The 14,588-nt window shown below is 39.8% G+C and overlaps 1 non-coding gene across 1 annotated transcript; it reads right to left on the reverse strand.

The window, feature by feature from the left end:
• Window positions 1-861: 861 nt before the first annotated feature.
• On the reverse strand, window positions 862-1,015 carry LOC136886896 (5.8S ribosomal RNA). The gene has a single exon (XR_010861865.1). It is a non-coding gene; the product is annotated as a 5.8S ribosomal RNA (ribosomal RNA).
• Between the last annotated feature and the right edge of the window lie 13,573 nt (window positions 1,016-14,588).

Consider the following 14,588-nt stretch of genomic DNA (forward strand, 5'->3'; position numbering starts at 1 on the left):
AAATATACAACATTTACATCAATATGTGGAGCAAAAAACAACTCACTAAAAACTGTATTAACCTAAGAAACAAAGGAATTAAAAACAAATGATACAGATGGAAATGAACAATAGTAGCACATGGTGAGGTTGCGGACCTCATAGTTTACAAAATATTAGTTTTGTAACAATAACAAAACAGGTTGAAATCACTGTTGAAATATTTTTGCTCCTTCTCCCCTCCTAACCAATTTAATGTGATGGGTTTCTACAAGGATATTTGGCCTTAGATGGAGTTTACCACCCACTTAGGGCTGCACTCTCAAGCAACCCGACTCTAAGGAGAGATCCTCCCGGAAGCCGCAATGGTCTCTACGGGCCTGGCCCCATTCAAGAAGGACTTGAACTTACCGCAGGTTCCCGGGATAAGTGGACCCTCCCAAACACCACATTTCTCGGCAGGGTGAACCTGCAAGATTCGGTGCTGGGCTCTTCCCTGTTCGCTCGCCGCTACTACGGGAATCCTTGTTAGTTTCTTTTCCTCCGCTTAATAATATGCTTAAATTCAGCGGGTAGTCTCGCCTGCTCTGAGGTCGTGTTTGGTTTGTGTGTGTCGCACAAACCGTTGGTCGCTGCACAGACAGCACACACTTTCGAACTTGGTCGTGGGGCAAGGGCGGCGAACCGGCGCCAGCAGACACAAAGACGCTGCATGGACCAACCCCCCCCCCCCCCCCCGTCTCACACACTCTTAGTGGTGGTGTCGACCGGTTCGGCTCCACCGAGGTGAAGCTCTTTTCAGGAGACGCGGTGGCGGCCGTGGCCGCACGAACCGTGACGCTCCCACCCTTCGAACGCTGTGTCGCGTTCAATTTTAGCAACTGACCCTCAGCCAGGCGTGGTCCGGGAACGGAATCCGTGGACCGCAATGTACGTTCGAAATGTCGATGTTCATGTATCCTGCAGTTCACATTCGAAGCGCAATTTGCTGCTTTCTTCATCGACCCACGAGCCGAGTGATCCACCGTTCAGGGTTCTTTTTCTTTTTCGTTTTTCAGTCGTTCTCTCCACGGTGAGTGGAGGAGAGGCAATCATTTTCATGGGTTTCTCGTCACAGAGCTAAGAAGTGTTTCGAGCATGGGCATTGCGTTCATTTAAAACCTTCCCGCCGGGCCGAAGCTGCGACGGGTCCCCTCGTGTTATCCCCGCTCCACTGATCGAGGGAGGTAGGTACCCAGAAATTAGTAAGAATTGACTCACTAGGTTATAACCTTCATTCACAAAGGTTAATACATAATAATGATAAAAGAAGAAAATTTTAACCTAAAAACAAGACACACAATATCAACAAACATTTTAGAAAACATGACAACTACGGGACATATCTGGGAAACGGCATGGAACCCTTAGAGGTAATGGAACGTAGCCTTTTGCTATGAAAGGATACAGAGAAGGTAATTGCTCTTGGATTACAACATTTATTTTGAAATATACAAAATCAGAAACTCAACAATTGAAAAACTTTTAGGCACAAAAAATAAGACAGGAAATAAGTGTTCTTTGACATACATGTGCTTTGGCACCAAAATTGAAACTGTGAAAACCTAATCTGACAATACATCTCGATTAAAGAAAGAGCTAGTCCCATTCTACACAAACAAATATAGAAATTAAATCAAACACAAAGGTACAGTAAATTTACATCATTAACTAAAAAATTTCAGTCATTGGGCATAGATTTTCTCTGCGTATGAAAGGAGATTTAGAAATATCGGGAGGCAATCCTGAGAGATAATTACAACTTAATACAAAGATAAAGAAAAGGATATTGCCTTCCAACAAATTGTAATCGTAGATGATCTTAGCCGAGAAGCTAAGTCATTTTCACAAAATTAATGGTGAATGTGAAATTCGAGGGCAAACTCCTGCATTAAAAAAAAAGTAAAAGTAAATTATCACACTTGTATGAATTAAAAAACTGAAATAAAGGAAGAAACGATGCTTAACCTGAGACTGGATTCCCCACAGAGGACAAGCACATCCACTTGCTTAGATGGTCAGATGATCAAAGACACAGGCGCTTCCTCGCTGCCACCAAAGAAGCGAGACAAGATGGAGAAACAGGAAATGGTGCAACCACCAATGAAAATCAGTCAGAATGCAGAATTCACCTTCAAATTTCACATTCACCAATTACATTTACTTTTATTTTCTCCAATTCTTTTTCTTGCTGACTCCGTGAGAATCAAATGTACTAGAAAAGTTCTGTATCAAGCAACAGGAAACGCGCTTCCCGAATTGCGCACAATGGTACAGGGTGTCGCACAATAATTTGACCAAAAACTAAAACATTGAAATCCACAGATTAAATGATATTTTGCTATAACCCATAAAGAAGAGGTTTTTTTTTTTTTAAACAATCAGTTTAAAATGTTCTGAATACGTCCGGGTTTATGAGATTGAAACAAATTCTTCCAAGTTCAAAATTTCATTCCAAACAGAATAAAATCTTATACAAAAAACAAATAATTCTTAATATAATAAAGTTAGAAATTTCAATTCAGTTCCCACTGCTGTTTTTATACTGTCACAGAAGTGAAGGAAACATTCATTTTTTATTTTTCGTTGCTGTTTAAAATGAAATCTGATAAAATATTAACCGTCTTACTAATAAATGGTGTATAATGTTTATGCCAGGTTTATACGCCATTTATGTGCAATTTGTTGCCAATAATCCGAATATAAGCCTCCTGTGAAACACATCTGATATAGTTATTCACTGAATTGCTTATACAGACTAGGATCCTTGTATAAGTGTTGTAAGGCAGCAAGTGACAAAAAAAGAATGACGAGTTATCAGTTTATTTTAGTGACATTTACTGTCTGCAGTAATATAGTCATGATAAGATATCCAGCTTTCCATTAAGCACACATTGAAAGAATGGAAAATAACAATGATCTGCACATTATTTTTAACTTGCAAGTCATAGAACATTTAGAGGTTTTGGAGGCTGGAAGTGTTCATTAAATAAAACGCTTTAATAGACAGAGTGACCCATTTCTCATAGTTTTAAGTTTCAAACTGAAATAATGATTTACAAAGGAGTGTGCTCGAATTGCCATTACAGCAATGACTCTATGAAAGATCTAAGAGGTGGCTCTCTATGTTGCGAACTTCTTACAGCACTACAGACATGGGCGCAGAATGAGGTTAGTAATTATTATCAATGACATATTTTTTAATAGTGAATATATACTCCTGAAATATATGTCTTACTGTTCTGTTTTTGTTTATACCAAGCTCGATAGCTGCAGGCGCTTAAGTGTGGCCAGTATTCGGAAGACAGTGGGTTCAAGCCCCACTGTTGGCAGCCCTGAAGATGGTTTTCTGTGGTTTCCCATTTTCACACCAGGCAAATGCTGGGACTGTACCTTAAGTAAGGCCACGGCCGTTTCCTTCCCACTTCTAGTTCTTTCCTCTACCATTGTCGCCATAAAGACCTATCTGTGTCGGTGTGACGTAAAGCAACTTACAAAAAAATGTTCTTGTTTATTCGAACATTGACATTCTGTTTTTTCTATTCATGCTACCATGCAGCTTCTCGAATGGTTTTATTCCTAGATAACCAGTAACGGCGATCATAAAGGTAGTGAATGTGAAGAAATATGTCAGGAAACTGCAGGAAGAGATTCGTATGGCTTGTAACAAGTGTATATGTGCAGTATAATGTAATGCGTATACCATGTTTATTAGCAAGAAAAGTATGTTACGCTTACACAGAGTTTATTCAGTGTATAACTATACAAGTGTTCAACAACTGTATAAGTATTCTTTTCTTCTTCTTCTTCTTCTTCTTTTATGACCACATAGGATCACTTTAGTCAGTCCGTCGTTCAGGTCTCTTTGAAGGGATTGTTCGGGCTTTGCGGTCCTCCCAGTACTTCTTCAGACGCTCCGATCTTCGTGCCCTTTCCTCAGTTGAAAATGTGCGTGTTGTTGGTTTGTTTTGTGTAAGGGTAAAGCGGAGGTTTGTATTCTTGAGTTTTGTATTCAATTTTATCTTATTTTTGGTGTCTTCCGTTGTAAGGCCTATTTCCTTCAGATCCTCTCTTACTTCTCTGATCCATTTACATCCTGTTGTGGTATTTTTTGAGACGAGATTGTGTTGTACTAGTTGTTTCAGAAGTCTCGAGTCCTGCATCCTCATGATATGTCCAAAGAATCCCAGTCTCCTCTTACGCATAGTATCTGTAATGGGTTCTAGCTCTTTGTACACGACTTTGTTAGGTATTAACCGCCACTGTCCATCTTTCTGATATTTTTTGTTGATACAGGTTCTTCCAATCCTCCTTTCAATTTTCTGAAGTCTGTCAGTCTTTGATTGTTTATTCAGGTAAAAGAGTGTTTCTGCTGCATATGTAGCTTCCGGTTTTATAACTGTGTTGTAGTGTTTTATTTTTGTATTTATTGATAGACATTTCTTTTTGTAGATATCCCATGTTAATTTTTGTGCTTTAGCTAATCTATTTGTTCTTACTTGGATTGAGATTTTTTCATTTAAGTTATGTGTTATTACTTCTCCAAGATATTTAAACTGAGTTACTATTTTGATTTTATTACCATTTATGGTGACTTCTTTTAGCTGTGTTGGTTTTTGGGGCATAATTTCTGTTTTTTCAAATGATATTTTGAGGCCAATTTTATTTGCAATGTTTTGAAGTTCTGATATCTGGGTTTTTGCTTCTTTTATGTCCACTGCTAGTAATGCTAAATCGTCAGCAAAACCCAGGCAATTTGTTTTGATTTTTCGGCCAATCTTTATTTTGGGGGGACATTTTCTAAACCATTCCCTCATTACCATTTCTAGAGCACAGTTAAATAATAGTGGTGAGAGCCCATCTCCCTGCCGTAGTCCAGTTTTAATTTCAAATGTCTCTGATGTTTCCCCCCTAAACTTCACTTTTGACTTGGTATTGGTGAGAGTCAATTTTATCATGTTTATTAATTTGGGGTGTAGTCCAAGGTGTCTTAAAATTTTAAACAGAGATTCTCTATGGATGCAATCATAAGCTTTCTTGAAATCTACAAATGTTATCACCATATCTCTGTTTCTTCTCCTGTTATAGTCCATTATCAACTTAAGACTCATGATCTGATCAGGACAGCTCCTCCAGGGTCTGAAACCTCCTTGATATTCTCCTAGTTCTTTCTCAAGTTGTAAACTTATCCTATTAAGGATGATTATTGAAAATATTTTGTATGTTATGTCTAGGAGAGAGATTCCCCTGTAGTTATTAGGGTCGGTTTTGTCCCCTTTTTTGTGCAGAGGATGAATGAGGGCTGTTGTCCAGTGTTCTGGTAGTTCTTCTTTAATCCAGATAGAGACAAGTTGTTGATGGAGGGCAACTTTTGCTGAGGTTCCTGCATATTTCCAGATTTCCGCAAAGGTCTGATCTTCTCCTGGCGCTTTGTAGTTTTTTAATTTATTCAGAGCTTGGTAGACTTCCTTTATTGTGGGGGGATTGATGTTTTCTGGTGATGTTTTTATCGGGGTGTTGGTGTCCAAATGAAGGAGTTCTGTAGGTTCCTCACAATTTAAAAGCTTGTTGAAATGTTTAGCCAGAATTTCTGCATTGTCTTTATTGTTATGGGCCAGCTTACCATCTTCATCCTTCATCAGTAGGGTCGGGGGTTCATATTTTTGGAGCTGCTTTCTGAAGGTTTTGTAGTAGTCCCTTGATTTAATTTTACTGAACTGTTCTTCAATTAACTGCAGGGTGTCCTTATGATGTTGTCTTTTTATTCTTCTTAAGACTTGGGTAGTTTCTTTTCTCTGTTTTACTAGCTTTTGATAGGATATTTCTGTCTTTTGGGACTGATGTAATAGCCATGCCTGATGTCTTTTCTCCACTGTTTCATCACATTCACTGTTCCACCATTGGTGTTTTTTACGTGGTTTAATTGGAGCTAGGTCTTCTGCAATTTGTTTAAGGTTGTGTACTAAGTCTTCAAGTTTGTCTGTGATTTTTATTTTTTCAGTTGCTTTCTGGTAATTTTTGTTGTTGATTAGCTGGGTAGGATCTATTTTTCTTTTAGTTTTAAGGGCTTGCTTTTGTTGTCTCCTCTGGGGAGTGAGTTTAATTTTAATTTTAACTACGTAGTGATCTGAACCTGTGTCTATTCCTCGGAGGACTTTGACGTTATAGATCTCTTTGTGGTGGTATTTGTCCATGCAGACGTGGTCCAGTTGCCATTCTCCTTTAGTGTAGTCAGGGTGTTTCCATGTTTTGAGTTTTTGAGGTTTCCTCTTAAAACATGTAGATTTTGAGATTAAATTATGGTTTCTACACAGGTCAACTAGTCTCTCTCCATTTTTATTTGTTTTCTTGTGTGCTGGCCATTTTCCGATGATGTCACGGTATTTTCTTTCTCTGCCTAGTTGAGCGTTGAAGTCGCCTATTAATAATTTTATATGGTGTTTGGGGATGTTATCTATGGTCTGGTCCAATAGGTCCCAAAATTCTCCTGTTTCCTCCTGGTCTTTTGAGGAGTTGTTTTTATCATTAGTGGGAGCATGGGCATTTATTATAGTATAGATTTTATTAGATGCCTTTAAGGTGAGCGTTGAGAGTCGTGGAGACTGTGATCTGAATTCTTGAACTGAGTTTATTATTTTAAGGCTGACCAAAAATCCTGTTCCAAATTGTGGGACATTCTTCATCACTCTCTTCCCGGGTATTCTTTTATTAGTAAGACTGTAAATGCAAGGAACATACAATACCATGCTCCAATTCATTTTTTAGCAACTATAAATGATTCTGTTTTTTACTCCTTTAGGACCACATTACATTGGTTCAGCCTCATCCATTGAAAGTAAAGAGGCTAGAGAATGCTGATAGAAATAACGGAAGACTCCATACCGTCACAGTTGTTGCACCTGAGCTTCTGAAGGCTGTTGAAGCCGACCGGTCAAAACATAAGGAACCTTCAAAAGAATTCATATCCTCTCAGGTATGTCCTGAATGTTGAACTGAATTTTGACATTTGTCATGTGTATTGCCGGTTTTTAATGTGCAGTGTGTGTATGTATCTTGTACTGTCTTTGTTTCAGAATGCAAGTTATGATGCTTCAAAAAAGCGATATCCGAGGTTCCTGACACTTAAGACTTCTTCCAGTTCTAGGCGTTTATACTACAAGTAAATATAGTTCACTTTTTGTGTGTGTGTATTTGTGGTAGCCATTTTTTTTTAACCTCATTTACCGAGTGAGTTGGCCATGTGTTTAGGGGCGCACAGCTTTGAACTTGCATTCGGGAGATAGGGTTCAAACCCCACTGTCTGCAGCCTTGAAGATGGTTTTTCCATGGTTTCCTGTTTTCACACCAGGCAAATGCTGAGGCTGTACCTTAATTGAGGCCACGTCCACTTCCTTCCCACTCCTAGCCCTTTCCTGCCCCATTGTCGCCGTAAGATCTTTCTGTATCGGTGTGACATAAAGCCAGTTGTAAAAATATATATATATTTATTTATTCCCTTTTTGGGGAGAGAAGGTGAAGGCAATGAATGGTGTTTCCAGATAATGTGATGGTATGGGGTAACAAGGATAGAGTAGTATAGGAGTAGTGGAAATGGTATGGGGAGAAGAAAAGCGAGCTTCTAGTAACAACAAGGAAGAAATACTGACTAATACAAAATATACCTCTTATTTATTTACCAAGCGGATTGGCCGCTCATGTTAAAACGCTACAGCTATTGAGCCAAGCTTTGCGTTTGGGAGATGTGTGGGTTCAAACCCTACAGTTGGCTGTTCAGGGAATGGTTTTACTTGGTTTCCCATTTTCACTTCCAGGCAAATGCCGGGATAGCTTTTATTCATAGACCACAGTCAATTTCTTTCACCTCCTTACCCAGTTTCATTCACCGTCACTCATTTCATTTTCATTAGGTTCTCAACTGAGGTTGGCATCAGGAAAAACATCCAGCCATAAAAACATGCCATATAATTCCATCTCACGTCACCCCCGGCCCCGTATCAGGAAATAGCTCTAAGGGGTAGATATACTGTACAGAAGTTGACAGTGTATGAAGGTATGTAGATTGTCCTTGTCTGTCTGTATTTTCATGTTTGTTCTCATCTCCTCCTCGTGTTGCTCACTCTTCCTATGCTGGCCTGTCAATGTGTTTATCCTGAAGTTGGATGTCCACAGATTTACATTTAACAACAACTTGTAAATTGGTTAAAGTCCTCAGCATGTTGCTTGGAAATGCTAAGGACTAAATTAATACTGCCCACATTATTTCAACATGTTCAGTTTAACTTTCTTTGTTTGATATATGCTTTTAATTATGTAGGTGGTGGTTGGATTTTTTCAGCAGACATAGTGGAATCAGATGATTTTGTTTATTTTTATTGCCATGCTTCGTTCTTACAAGATCTTGATGAGGATGAAAAGGAGAATGTGCATTCATCAATATCTTGATAAAAGAATTAAAGGAGAACATCTCAAGACAGGTTAATCTGCAGCGTTTTGGAGAAGCTTTGGAAACAAAAACAACCTGTCTGGATAAAAGAAGACATGAAATAATAATACATATGTACGGGCGTTCGTCAAAGTGGCGGCATCTCCCCTATTCTGTTTAACTTAGTTCTAGACAAAGTTATTAGAGAGTGGGAAAAGGATATCAAGGGTGTGAACATCGGAAATTTGGGAAGCAAGGTCAATGTGAAATGTTTAGCATTTGCTGTTCATCTCGCAATCATTACTAACACTAAGGATGAAACAAGGTATGCCATACAGAGACTACACAATATAGCATCAAAGGCAGGCCTCCAGATATCCTACGAGAAAACCAAGTACATGGAAAATCTACGTCAAAATAGCAAAAGAACTCCTCTAGAGATGGAAAACGGCACAATTTCACAGGTGCCCTCCTTCAAATACCTTGGAGAAATTATACTACCATCAGGATTAGACAGTAGTGCCAATGTAGAAAGAAACACCAAACTACATAAGGCGTACAGACTGACGTGGAATTACTACAACAAAAGAGTCATTTCGCGTAATGCAAAATTACTACACTACAAGACAGTTGTATTGCCCGAAGCTTTATATGCCTCAGAAACCATATGCTTAGGTGGTCACTCTAAAATTACAGAAATTGAAAAGCAGGAGCGGAAAATTCTCAGGAAAATTTATGGTCCTACGAGAGAAAATGGAATGTGGATTAAGAGGAGAACAGCGGACCTCTACTCCTTCACCGACAGGTTTACTGATGCCGTACGGAAAAGGCGCCTTAATTTCTATGGCCATATCTACAGAATGAACAGTGACAGACTAACTAAAAGATTATTCAAAGTAATCAACTCAAAGAAGGTCAAAATAAAATGGCTAGAAGAAACTAAGGCGGACCTCCAAGAAATAAATATCACAGACTACATCATGGATTATTGTGTTTTGAACATTTACTGAATTGCTACGTTATGATACAATGTTAATTTTTTGCCTGTATTCAATGTGCTAATTGTTTTAAGATCTTCGCAAATTGGCTGATGATGACACTTAAAATGTGTTGAAACCGGTCCCATTAAACAGGTTGTAACTACTTTTTACCATCTTATTACGGAGTATTGAAAGGTGGATCCTAACCTATAATATTGTTCATCTTACATCATGGAAAATCGTGGAGCTTTTAGAATAAAAGTAGCCAATCATAAATTTAGGGAGAAACCAAAAAAGACAACTGGTAGGAAGTGGTCGACAGAACGCAAGATGCAACACAGTGCATTCATGAAGAGATTTTGGGAGGATAAGAAGGCACAAACCATCAAACCAACTAACAAGTTCAGGCGCGCTCTATGAATGGGCATAACGAAGAAAGAAGAAGAAGAAGAAAACATAACACTGGAGGATTTAAAGAATAAATGAAACAAAGTAAATAAATTGAAGAATAGTAAAATTAGATTCCTGCCAAAAATTGATAAAAAAGAAACAACTAAAAGGGTATTCTCGGAAGAAGAATGAAAACAAAGATCAGAGAGTATGAAGAAATACTGAAGAACAGAAAGGAAAAAAACCATAAAACTTCATAGAAGACTGGACAGAAATTGTCTGCGGTGGTCCAATGCGGCCGTGAAAGCATAATTATAATAATAACAAAAATAATAATTAAAAAAAGAAGACATCTTGAATGAGCCCAAAATTGAAGACTTGTATTCAGATACTTTTTGAGAATGTATGTGTGAATATAACTAATATATACTGTAATAATTACTACATTTTATATCTGAGGTGTTTTTTTTTAATATCTGAAGCCATCTCTTTTTCGGTTTTGACTAAGTTAATTTATAACTGTTGGGCTCTTCTGTTTGCTGAAACTAACTTTGATAAACTACCTGAAAGGAAAAACATATGGTAACAGTATTTCCCCTGCAAAGAAACAACTTGCAGGTTATTTTCAGCAGAGTGAAGAGCCCAACAGTTATAAATTATATCAGGTGAAAATGTAAAGATGATGTCTAAAAGTGCCAGGCTGTTTTAATGCTAAATGTAGGCTCTCAGATAAAAGAATATAACTCCTCTGTTTTTAAAGGTATGAAAGTGAAACTTAATGAGGGAGCACAAAACATAGTCATCTAATTCAGGATAGCTTTCGGATCATTATGAAATTTATTCCTCACATTATTACGCAATTAATTAAAATAATTTATTCCGGGAGAAAGTTGAAAAAAAATTTAATCCTATTACCACACGCATGCAAATGTGGTAAACACGAACACTGGAAGACACACATACATAATACAAGAACCAATAAATGCATTTTTTTTTTGTTTTAAAAATATCTGCAGGGGTGTCAACAATCCAAAATTCTAAAATCTAGCATATTGAAAAAATACAACAATGGCAAGCACACAATCACAATTAAATGATGGCATAAAAATAAACAGGCCTATAACTAATGACTGTCAAGTCAAGTGGTGACTCTCAGATTTAGTGGACAGTAATACTGACGTTGGTGACGAATCCTGTGGTGATTTCACCTCATATAATGAATTACCTGCGCGGAATGTGACTGTACGTTACCAAGCTAGTGATAGTGATGATTCTGATAATAGTGACTTGGAAGAAAGGAATGTTGACTGGTACAGTCCAGCACAGGCTCTGTAACAGTTCCTGGGATCATTAGTTCTTTAATTTCCTCCTCTCTTACAATCTTCTTCCACTTCAACACCATGCTTTCACGAGTCTCGCGTGAATAAGTCAAGGAACCTTAAATATCGCTCGAGTTTATTGATAGAAAACAAAAGAATATTGCCAGAAATTGGTTGCTTGAACTCTCTTTAATGGTCATGCCAAGATTATTGGCCATTTTTGTTCTAGAAGCCTATCAAAGAATAAAGAAACAAAGTGTCTCTCAGAGCGATGCTGGCAAGTTTCGTTCATTTTTTTTTTTTAGGATCGCTTTCGGCAACTCTGGCACTAAGAGAGTTAAAAAGGGCCATTCCACCTCACCTGCACCTTGGAATAACTCTGCGTTTCTTGGACTCTGATGATTCTTATACACTTACGTGTATTGTCTCAGGAGAGGCCTGGTGCTGGTCTTCTAACTTGACCCCTATAGGTGACCTACGAATCTGTGAGGATGAGGCCTTGCTGAGGATGATATGTAATGCTGAAGTCAGCACAAGAGCCTGTACCGAAGCCAGAGGAATTGACCAATGAAGGTTAAAATCCCCAATGCAGCCGGTAATCAAACCTGGAATCTCTTAGACCAGTTGGTTCCCATACCCCAAAAATCGAGTTGTTTAACCTTCATACCCCCGAAGTATGAGTATATTGCGATTATACCAGAAATAACAAATGGCGTCGGGATGTGGCAACGCCATCGCCCAGTGGGGAAACCACTGCAATCAGCCACCTGCGTATTGACAGGAAAATCATACCAATTTTAGATAGGAGAAAATTCCTGCCCTCAACCCTGAACGCCTAGGGAGATACTGGCAGCAGCTCTAAAATGCTTGGCGATGGGCTATATAACAAGCCGGCCTTAAAATCTCTCATTCACAATCTCGTGGAATGATGTCTTTCGGATTTAGTACCAAGGCTAGGGCGTCCCCTCAGGTGACGCACGTTGGCGAGGCCCAGACGTGTATGCAAGGATTACCATTGCACGGGCGGCGATGGCTAAACAAGCTAGCCCTTGCAACCCGTCTCGCTTCACTCAACGTCGGTACTGTGCCTGGGCAGTACAGCGAACTGTAAAATGCTCTTGAAAGGAGACAGATCGATGTCTGTGCAGTGCAGGAAACACAAGTGAGTGGACAGAGCTTGTACGACATCGGATGCTGGCACAAGCTGATATACAGTGGCACCCGTGGAACAACCAGTGGCGTTGGTATTATTGTGTCAGCAAAGTTTGACAGCTGTATCTCTGATGTGCAGCAATAGGATAACCGGCTGATGAAGATTAACTGCATCGCATATGGAAGAAAAGTACACTTTTTCAGTGCATACGCCCTACAGACAGACGTTTGTCTGGAGCAACAAAAGATGCCTTCTGGGAGATCCTTGAAGAGAAGATGGCCAAAGTACCCCTAGAAGACTACTTTATTATCGCCGGTGTTCTAAATGGACATGTCGGCCACAGAAAGGAAGATCATGCAGCCCACGGTGGACATGGTTTCGGGGAAAAGAACGATGATGCCCAACAAAAGCTTCATTATGCAGTAGCTCATATCCTGGTCATCACAAACACCTGATTCAAGAAGCGTGATTGACATTTAATTACATATTACAGTGGCAGGCGCATCGATTACATCCTCATCAGGCATCGAGACCTTAAAGACGTGTTAGACACAAAGGTTATACCATATGAAACTATCGCGACACAACATCGACCCGTTGCATATCATATCGCCGAATCCCGAACGCTGCTTTCTTACAGGACCAGCGAGAATCAAATGGTGGCACTTCAAGGAAAAAGAGGCTGATGTCGTTACACGAATAACATTACCACCGTTACTACAGTCGAAGAGAGTTGGATCAAACTGAAGGAGGCTGCTCATGACACTGCATGTACTGTTCTTGGGTCAACAAAACCAGGGCAGCAAAAAATTGACAAAGATACCTACATGGCTCTGGAGTGATGAGGTCAGAAATGCAGTACAAAAGAAGAAATGGCTTTACCATCAGTTTCTTGCCAGCAAGACACTGTCTCTTTGGAATGCCTATAAGATAGCCTGTAGTGATGCAAAGATGATCATAGCTACAACAGAAACAGCACATTTTGCAAATCTTTATACAAAACTAAACACGCATGCGGGCGAGCGGGAATTATACCGATTCACCAAAGCAAGGCATTGCAACACAAGACATCCAGCGCTTCTGTGGTATCAACGATGGAACAGGAAACTTATTGGTTGATTGGAAGAAGGTAAGAGAGCGCTGGCGTAGCTATTTCGAGAAGATCTCAACTGAAGAATTTCCCCATCCACCTTTCCCAGTCACTGCTACTGTGGAAGGACCTGTCAGAGACATTGATATCGAAGAGGTCAAGGCTGCTTTAAAAGAAATGAAGCTGGGGAAAGCTACTGGCCCAAACAATCTTCCAGCAGATCTCTAGTACTCTCAACAGTGGGATATGGCAGAATGGTTAGCACAACTCTTCAAGCAGATCATTAAAGAGGGTCGAACAACGAGTGATTGGCAACATAGCATCACCGTACCCATCTTCACAAAGAATAGGTGTCCAGCTGAATGTGCTGATTGCTGACGAATCTGGCTTTTGTGTCACACTATGAAGGAATTTGAACGAGGCCTTAATAAATAGTTATATGAGATCGTTGAGCTTTACGGAAACCAAGCTGGATTTTCGAAGAATTGGGGTACAACCGATGCAATCCATGCTGCACGGCTCTTGGTTGAAAGCATCGTGAGAAGAACAAGCCGATCCATTTAGTTTTCCTCGACCTTGAAAAGGCCATTGATCACGTACCGCACAACTTCATATGGCTATCACTGTGAGAGCATGGCATACCAGAATACTTTCTTAACTGAGTTCAGCTGCTTTATGTACACCCACAGAGCTAAGTTCAGGCCACCGCAGGAGCATCCAGTGATTTTCCCATCACCGTCGACGTTCACCAAGGTTCAGCGCTATCACCGCTCTTGTTCATTCTAGTGAGGGACACTGTAACAGCAGACCTGCACCGTTCATTGCCATGGACGCTACTCTAGGCAGACGATGTCATGTTGGCCTCTGAGACCCAGGTTGATCTGCAGTGCCAAACCCAAGAATGGAGTAGTCGGCTGGCGCAATACGGCCTGCGCCTAAATAAAAAGAAGACAATATATGACAAGCGATTGGAACCATTCTGGTAGATGGTGAGGATCTGCCGCGACTGACAAGATTCAAGTGCCTTGACTCCACGATCACTGATGATGGCCGACTTGTCGAAGAGATCAGGGCAGGGGTATCCGCAGCCTGGATGAAATTGAGAACAACAAATGGCGTCACTTGCGACCGGAGGATGAAAGATAATCTCAAATCAAAAATCTATCGTACTGTCATCAGACTTGTTGCACTGCGTGGTTGCGAATGTTGGCCGACT

This window comes from Anabrus simplex, chromosome X, assembly GCF_040414725.1.
Source record: "Anabrus simplex isolate iqAnaSimp1 chromosome X, ASM4041472v1, whole genome shotgun sequence".
NCBI lineage: Eukaryota > Metazoa > Arthropoda > Insecta > Orthoptera > Tettigoniidae > Anabrus > Anabrus simplex.